The 7,500-nt window shown below is 34.9% G+C and overlaps 2 protein-coding genes across 8 annotated transcripts in view; both read left to right on the top strand.

Annotated features, from left to right (window-relative positions):
• vangl2 (VANGL planar cell polarity protein 2) overlaps positions 1-1,761 on the top strand; it is a 9,394-nt gene extending 7,633 nt beyond the window's left edge. The window contains exon 7 of the mRNA XM_077516046.1: positions 1-1,761. This exon is cut by the window's left edge and continues 1,165 nt beyond it. The gene's annotated coding sequence lies outside the window, so the exon portion shown is untranslated.
• Positions 1,762-2,635: 874 nt separating this feature from the next.
• Positions 2,636-7,500, top strand: part of nectin4b (nectin cell adhesion molecule 4b) — a 31,598-nt gene continuing 26,733 nt past the window's right edge. For 4 of the 7 annotated variants that reach the window (XM_077515995.1, XM_077516013.1, XM_077515976.1 and 1 more), the window contains exons 1-3: positions 2,636-3,098; positions 5,704-5,907; positions 6,853-7,500. The exon at positions 6,853-7,500 is cut by the window's right edge. The gene's annotated coding sequence lies outside the window, so the exon portion shown is untranslated. The remainder of the gene's footprint in view (positions 3,099-5,703; positions 5,908-6,852) is intronic. The other 3 variants (XM_077516031.1, XM_077516004.1, XM_077515986.1) reach the window with 2 other exon arrangements.

Below are 7,500 nucleotides of genomic sequence, written 5' to 3'. Positions count from 1 at the left end.
ATAGTTGGTATTCTTTTTTAATTGATACTTTGATAGTAAATTAAAAATGACTTTATTAATTGTCACATTATTTTCGGGCAACAAATTGCTCCTCCTCAGGCAAGTCCCCTCATTTTTTTTTATATATATATATTTTTTTAAAAAGACTGAATTCTTGCAAAAAAATTGATTTTTATCCTCACAACATTTAGCTTTTTTTTCTTTCTTTTTTTATCCCCCCCTCCTCAATTTTCAAAATATGATTTTTAGTATTTGTTTTTCTTGAAAACCAATGTTTTTTTTCCTCTGGGAAAAATGCTTAATTCTTAAGAGAGAACCGGTTTTCTTTTTCTTCAAACTATAGGAAAAATTCAGCATTATTTTTTATTTTTAAAAAATCCAATTTTATTCTAACAACACAACTATTCTAAAAAAAAAAAAAAAATAATGTGACTTTATGCTTTGAAATGAAAATAAAAGTTATTCTTGAAAAACAACTGTTGAAATTCAGACATTAAAAATGACTTCGGTCTTTTTGAAAAAAAATATCTAAATGTAATCTTGAAAAAGTACAGCTTGTCTTAAAATGTTTGTAATTTAAACCTTGAAATATGCAACTTGATTTTTAATGTCTTCAGTCAGATTTCATTGAGAGAAATGTGACTTAATTCTAGAAAAATGCAATTCTGATCTTTCAAAAAAATCTTAACACTCTTGAAAAATGTGACTTGGAGAAGTCCGACTTTTTGACAAAAGATTTCATTCTCAAAAATATATGACTTTTGCAAAAATACTTTAAATTAGTCCTTGACAAAAATAACTTGACTCCCTTCAAAAGATCCAGTTGATTTTAATATAGCAGGGGGTTTTTTTTGGGCGGTGGGAAATTAATCCAACTTGAGTTATTCTACCGGCAATTGTTATTTCTCTCCAGTGTGGCCCTGATCTTACTCGGTACTCACTACAGAATGTAGCAACTTGTGTGCTCAAATGACACTTTTCCAAAATATGAAGACTTGATTCTCTATATGATCATGTTTGTGGTTAGCATTGAACTTTTAACACTAACTCTGAAACCAAGCATCATTGTTTTTTTGGGTTTTTTTGCCTTCAGTCTGTATACAGTAGCTTTAACAACATGTGACAGCATAATATTTAGTTAGTAAGTGCGTTTCCAGCTTTGTATGTCAACTGACACGCTCGCATTAAGCTAATTTATTTTTCTTGAAATGTCTCCATGCAGATTTTTTTTTTTTTAATCTTTTCATAACGAACCTGTCACAGTCTCTTCACCCATGTTGTTACTTTTGTTTTAGTGGCTGTTGGAAGAGACTGCTTCATATCAGCAAACCATGAACTGCCTTAAGTGGTCTGATGTTGTGCAAATAAGTGTCCGGCGCATTTCGAACAAAAACATCCAAACGGAAGGAACTCCACGCCAGTTCTTTAGGGCTCCAAAACTTTACATTTTTATAACGTTTTTTTTTTTTTTTTTTTTTTAAAGGTGCCTAAGTTATGATGCAATGTTTTCCAGGAATGTTTTTACAAGTGGCCTGTATAAAAACAAAAAAACAAAAAATGAATTATGTAGATTTTTTTTTTTCTTTGTATTTTTTTTTTTTTTTTTTTGTGACTTGTTAGCGTGTTGTTAGTATTTTTCCAACATTAAACACTCTTTATTCCGTACAAAAAGCTTGCCTGGCTTCATCACTGGGCGGTTTATTATGCGAAATTGACAAATTGCTCCAAAAATTGTGCCATTATCGTCTTGTACCCATCGACTTTTCCCCATGAAATGATTTTTTTTTTTTCTCAGAAAAGGTATACTTTATAATAAAAACATACAGCTTTATCTTGTGACAATTATTGAGAAGAAAAATCAGACTAGCATGAGATGGACTTTTTTTTTTTCCTTGAAAAAAAATACTTTTGTAAAAAGAGACCTTTTAATATGTCTGAAAATTAGATTTTCTGAACGTTTTTTAAAGTTTTTTTCAAAAAAGTTTTTTTTTTCTGTCCATAAAAATCACACTTTTTTTTCTTAACAACCCTCCTAAAAAAAACTAACTAAAATGGGATACTTATTTAGCCATTTTTGGCAGTCAAACATTATTTTGCCAATAATAAATTTGATATTTTCATTATTTTTCATGTACAATTAGTACCTTTAAAAACACGTTTTGCAACTTGCTGTCGACTGAAAATAACAGCACAAGGGCTCAGGTAACCAATCACAGCTCAGCTTGTGAATGTCACATGGCCAAACCTAGAAAACAGGTGAGCTGTGATTGTTTACCTGAGCCCTTGTGATGTCATTTTCAGTCGACAGCAAGTTGCAAAATGTGTTTTTAAAGGTACGAATTGTACGTGGAAAAATAATGAAAGTATCAAATTAATTATAGACAAAATATTTTTACTTTTTATCGATATAATGGGCTAAATAAGTGAAGTATCCCTTTTTAAGAGACTTGTCAATTTCAATCAAAAATAATTTGAAGGTTTCAAGTTGAGAGGGTGCCGCATGAGCGCGAGTTTACTACTTCCGACCATTTTTTTTATTTTATTTTTTTTATAACTCACTCACACAAACACGCACACAAACTTACATGGTCTCCCAAGCAGGGAAGCGAACCCATACCACGCCAACCGGCACCGACGGAAAGTGACGGTTCCACTCCTTTCACCCGGGGCACTTTCTTCCGAGCATCCTCGAATGCTACGCAAGGCAGCGTGAGTCGTGACGTCAGCTGCGTGAGCCATGAACCGGAAAAGGGTCAACAGACGCGAGCTAGCAGATAACCCCAAGCTTGTTTTCTTCTCCTTTATCTCCGAATAAAACCATGCCGAGTAAACATTGCTGCTATGGTACTTGCAGAAGCGACTCCAGACACGACGACCGTCCACATATGAAGGATATATTCTTTATTCGTTTCCCGAAGCCAAAAACTCAGTTGGAGAAATGTGAACGATGGGTCAACTTGTGCGGACGTCCGAAAGAACAGTTTAACGCCAGCAAGGTGAAGGGTTTCACCTTCATATGCAGTAAACATTTTGTAGGGGGTCATGGTCCTACAGCTGACAATCCTGATCCCTTGCCGGCCACCGCCTGCCCGGAAGAGGTAAGCGATTCCCTGCATCTTCCATTTGACAATGGGAAAATGTTAAAATGGCTGTTGTTCGGACCTGTCATGCTTACCCCCTCTATTAAAGCAGCTATATGTAAGATTTAAAATTTCAAATCTCTACTGCCACCTGTGGCCGAAAACAAACTGCACGCTCGTACTGGGCTCTTCATATCCAATGAAACTATGTTTTTAGAGGTTATAATGTGATACAAAGCTGGCCACTTCACGGAATGAGACTCGATCCCCACTAAACAATTGATGTCCACGGGACGTGCAGATCATATTGCTTTAGTCGGTCGAAGTCCAGTCCTGTGCTGTACTTCAAAACGATGTGCAAATTACGTCAATTAATTGGACCTCATTCCGATGTTAATATGCAGTTACATATTGTCGTCACCCCGCTCGACGGACGTCAACCTGATTCTAGTCATTATTAGTGTATGTCGCCCCCAGGCTCGTCATTGTGCATGAGCCGAAAGGTGGAAATTGACGATTGTGAAAAACATATAGACCCATTCGCTACTTAGTGTGATATGGCCGTGAATGTTATCGCCATTCAGTAGTACCGTTCACATTCCTTTTTTTTTTTTTTTTTTTTTTTTCTTTTTTTTTAGAGCTCAGAATTGTTCATTCGGTAGTCTTACCGATTCAACGTCTTATCATCATTGCTCTTTTTTTTTAAATTTGTTTTTATTTTTATTTTTATTTTTGTGTGTGTGCGTTTGCGTGCGTGCGTGTGCGTGCAAATACGTATAAATTTATACTCATTAATTCACCTAAAACCTTATAAATATCCCATTACCCTTCGCCTTAACCAGGTACTTCCGAATCTTGCCAGAGTCGTGAGGTTCAAATGGTCAGGAGACCAGAGAAAAGGTCAGAAAAAAATAAAGAGAAAAGAAAGATAAATCAAAGTGAAATCCAGCACCGACCAAACACTTCCTGCCTTCCCCATGGTTACAAAATCAAAGTCTTACGCCAACCCCGGAAGCCTCTAAATTCCAGCAAATTAGCGAGATCTCAAGAGACCAGAGGAAAAACTGAAGAGAGGAAGGAGGGAAGGATAGATAAAGCAAAGTGAGATCCACAGACACCAGCACCCACTGATTCAAGGGGCTGTGGGAGGGAGAGGCAACTTCTGTTGAGTTTCAGTAGATGCTGGCGCGACGGATCTGGCATGCATAAGGACCGCCACCAAAGAAATACCGTTCACATTCCGTTAGCATAATGTAGCTACAATAGGCTGTTTTCACGGAGGAAAATAAGGCAACATTTAGCCTGATTGAAATGCTGCGGAATGGAACATCTGTTCTTCATAAAGTCATTCTGTTCTATTACATTCAACTTTTCCGCCCCTTTCACGCTAAATGTTGCCGTCCACCATATACAATACGCAATAGTTACGACCGAGAAGTGATGGATCTTGAGGTTACTGCTATTTGAAAACAACACATTTTTTTTCTAAATGTCAAGGTAGAAAGAAAGCCAGCTGTGAATCACTTTTCTAATCCAAGTCCGATCTCAACGCTCTCCACCGCTGAAATGTCAAACCAATGTTCACTCTCGTTCTCGGCGCCGGTCACTATCAAGTTTAGATTTTTTTTTTTTTTTCGTGGCACTTGACATTGTTTTCATTTTTTTATTAAGCAGCCTTCCGCGGAGTAACAGCGGGTGTCTGGGACAGCGAAAATCTGTACTAGTTCCGTCTTCGCGCGACAGGAAACAAGTGACGATGACGCGAATAACGTCACATCCCGCAGACAGAGGGCAGGAAATTCGAAGGATTCGGACCGGATGCTTCCTAAATAATATTGGCCAGTAGGGGTGTGAATTGCCTAGTACCTGACGATTCGATTCGTATCACGATTCACAGGTCACAATTCGATTCGATACCGATTAATCCCGATACGAATTTATAAGTCGATTGTTGAGATTTTTTTTCATTCAAATTGAGAAAATACTAATCAGTAAGCTTGTAGAGTGTAAGATTTATATGAAAATGTATTATTTATTTATCTGAAATTTCAGTCTTATAGAGGTTGTAATCTGTTTCATGTTTGAACAGCATTAAAATAAAATATTAAGGCTTAATGTTCCGTTCATATAACATTCTTCCATGCTCAAGGTGTGAATCCTAACCCGAAGTCAGACGTTTTGTTGAATATTTTTCCATTAAAAATGGAAGTTTAAAAATCGATTCACACACAAAAAAAAAAGAGGCAATGATGATAAGACGTTGAATCGGTAAGACTACCGAATGAACAATTCTGCGCTCTTTAAAAAAAAAAAAAAAAAAAAAAAAAAAAAAAAAAAAAAACGATTTTTTTTTTTATTGAATCGCGATATATCGCCGAATCGATTTTTTTTTTTTTTTTTTTTACACCCCTATTGGCCAGAGGCTTGTAGGAGTACCGATTGTGAACAGCTAAGATGTTGATCTACTAATTAGAATATGTTTCAGTCATAAATGGTCAAATAAAAAGGCTATTGTTAAGATATTTTTTGGGGAAATCCTACATAGAGTAGCTTTAATGTATTTATTTTTGGCTTAGTAGAGTTTTTGAGGAGATATGTAAAGAATTTTGGTTTATGGTTGCAGATTGTTCGTATTAAGAAGACAAAATTCGCAAGCAAACCAGCAACAAGCAGAAGAAAAGTGGTGGACTCCTCAAATACTGGTCTCGACGCCGCAATAAGAAGAAAAGTGATGGACTCCTTAAAAACTGATCTCGACGCAGCAAATATCTTGTTGGATCTCAGTTGGTGCGCACCTCTGGATATTACTGACACAGAAGAATATAAAGTAAGTATTTATTGATACTTGGATGATGTGGTGTGAGACTGATTTGTGTACGCGTGTGTAAATAAAACACAAGAAAACAATCAATCAAAAGTATTAAATTGGCCATCTTCATAAGTTTTACAACCACTTCATATGATGTATTGACGTCATATTATTCGAATGTTTCAGGAAATGTTTGTACATTTAAAAAAAATAAAAAATAAAAATAAATCACATTTCCGGGCTACTGAAGTCATCCATTAAACAAAATTTTATGGAGTTAAATATGGTGCAAAAGTAACCTGTAAAAAAAAAAAAAAAATTGTACCTTTAGAAAAAAGTATAAATTTGTACCTGTAAAAAAATGTACCTGTTAAAAAAATAAATAAATAAATATATAAAATTGTACCTGTTAAAAAAATGTACCTGTTAAAAAAATAAATACATAAAATTGTACCTGTAAAAAAATGTACCTGTAATAAATAAATAAATACATCGAATTGTACCTGTAAAAAAAAAACAAATTGTACCTGTAAAAAAATAAATAAAATTGAACTTGTAAAAAAATGAACCTGTAAAAAAAATTGAACCTCTAAAAAAATTGTACCTGTAAAAAAAAAAAAGTACCCATAAAATAGAAAATGTGTACTAAAAAAAACAAATTGTGTGTAAAAAAAAATAACAATAATTTGTACAGATAAAAAAAAATGTGTACTTGTAGAAAGAAGTGTAAATTTGTATATGTAAAAATCATGCTTTATACCTGTAGAAATGACAACTTGTAGTCTAAGAAGTCGCCACTAGGAGTCACAATATTTGGCTATTTTTTTATTTTTTTAAATAACAAAATATTTCAAGCTAATTTCTTATCTAGCCTACCGATACCTAAATTCCAATTTATCAAGTACATTTGTAGGCCTGTAAACTTATACCAGTATGAATAAACATCTTTTATTTTTCTGTCAGACGAACACTGTCGGGATTCAAACGGAACCTCTAAAAGCCTCCTGCAGATGTTCGAAAGCGATGGTGGATGTTGGCTGTCAGACAGTTTATGACCGATACATGTTGCAGTCCAAGATCGAAGACATCATACTCAAGAATGAAGCAGCCTTATCAAGAGCCACTCCTCCCTCTCCTGATGTGCCACCATGTGACGAGGAACCTCCTGACGTTTGGATGATGGCAGAAAAGTGACGGGTTTTTTTGTTTGTACACTTCCTGGCCTTATTCAACCTCCTCAGTAATAAATAACTTTACTCACTGGAACAGTACTGGGAGAAGGAGAAAGACAAAACCAATCGAGGAACTATTTATGACCGTTGTGATTACATGGTGGCTTTTGCTTTTATACATTATTGTTTTTATTGAAATGATCAGAGTCCTCATTATGTCAATATTTACTACATGCCTCCAATTATTTCTTGCATTGCCACATTAAAGAGGTAAGCAGACACCTCAAAATGTTACTTTGTTGCTTAAAGGTACTATATTTATGTGTATTCATTTTTTTTTTAGAAATATATATTTAAATATAGGGGCAATTTCTAAGGTTCATCATTGCACAGAGAACCAGTTGTGCACTATTTCCTTCATTGTGTATATGTATAAAGT

This window comes from Festucalex cinctus, chromosome 1, assembly GCF_051991245.1.
Source record: "Festucalex cinctus isolate MCC-2025b chromosome 1, RoL_Fcin_1.0, whole genome shotgun sequence".
Lineage (NCBI taxonomy): Eukaryota > Metazoa > Chordata > Actinopteri > Syngnathiformes > Syngnathidae > Festucalex > Festucalex cinctus.
This window is presented reverse-complemented; position numbering and strand designations above follow the sequence as displayed.